Source organism: Otolemur garnettii, unplaced genomic scaffold (assembly GCF_000181295.1).
Source record: "Otolemur garnettii isolate 467f Iridium unplaced genomic scaffold, OtoGar3 scaffold00059, whole genome shotgun sequence".
NCBI classification, from domain to species: Eukaryota; Metazoa; Chordata; class Mammalia; order Primates; family Galagidae; genus Otolemur; species Otolemur garnettii.
In genome coordinates this window covers 2,679,549-2,680,572 of record NW_003852454.1, presented here as the reverse complement: position 1 = coordinate 2,680,572, position 1,024 = coordinate 2,679,549, and positions in this window count along the sequence as shown.

The window sequence follows — 1,024 nt, the reverse complement described above, 5'->3', positions numbered from 1 at the left end:
ACATAAGCATAAAGGTTTTACCCCTAAAAACTGTGCCGGGGCTAAAGCATCCTAAGTAGCATTTGCCATTTTCTTACCAATTTGATTCCTAGTAGGTGATTAATAGATATTTTTAAAACCAAGAGCAAAACCAAACAAAGAAACCCTGTAGGTGATATATGCTTTCTTTTTGACCTCTATGAACAGTAGCTAGATGCTGGCATGGGGGCAGAGAGAAAGGAACACTTACACTTTGTTGGTGGGACTGCATATCTATACGCTCTCTGGAAAACGGTATGGAGATTCCTCACAGAACTAGAAGTCAATCTACTGTTTGATCCAGCAATCCCACTACTGGGTTTTTACACAAAGAAAAAGAAGTCATTTTATCAAAAAAGACACCTGAATTCAAATGATTATTACAGCACAATTTACGACTGGAAAGATGTGAAATCAACCTAAGTGCCCCTCCATTTGTGAGTAGATTAACCAAGTGCGGTATGCGTACACTACAGAATACTATTCACCCAGGAAGAAGGGTGCACTACGGTCTTTTGCAACGGTGTGGTTGAAACTACAGACCATGATCCTAAGTGAAATATCACCACCTGTACTTGCTATTAAATTAGAACTAAATAATGAGCACACATGTACACAGAGAGACAGAACTCAGTGGAAATCAAGCAGGGGTAAGAGGGGGGAAGGAAGGAATGGGTGTAAACCCACCTACCAGGCACAGTGAACACTATCTGGGTGATAGGCAGACTTGTACCCCAGACTCAAGCATAACATAATGAATACGTGTAATTAAAAACATTCGTATCCTAGAACTATTTTGAAAGAAAAAGAAGTAAAGTGAAGAAGAAGAAGAAAAGGATAAAAAAAAATAGCTAGAATTTTGCTTTCATGAAACAATTACCTAGAACCTTGATATTTTTCCTATTTAACCTTAGAATATGCTCAGTTCTAGAATGTGATGAATTCCTTGTTTGCTCTGTAAAATTAGTATGCTTTTTTCCACCACCAGTCCCTTCTGCTGAACTGA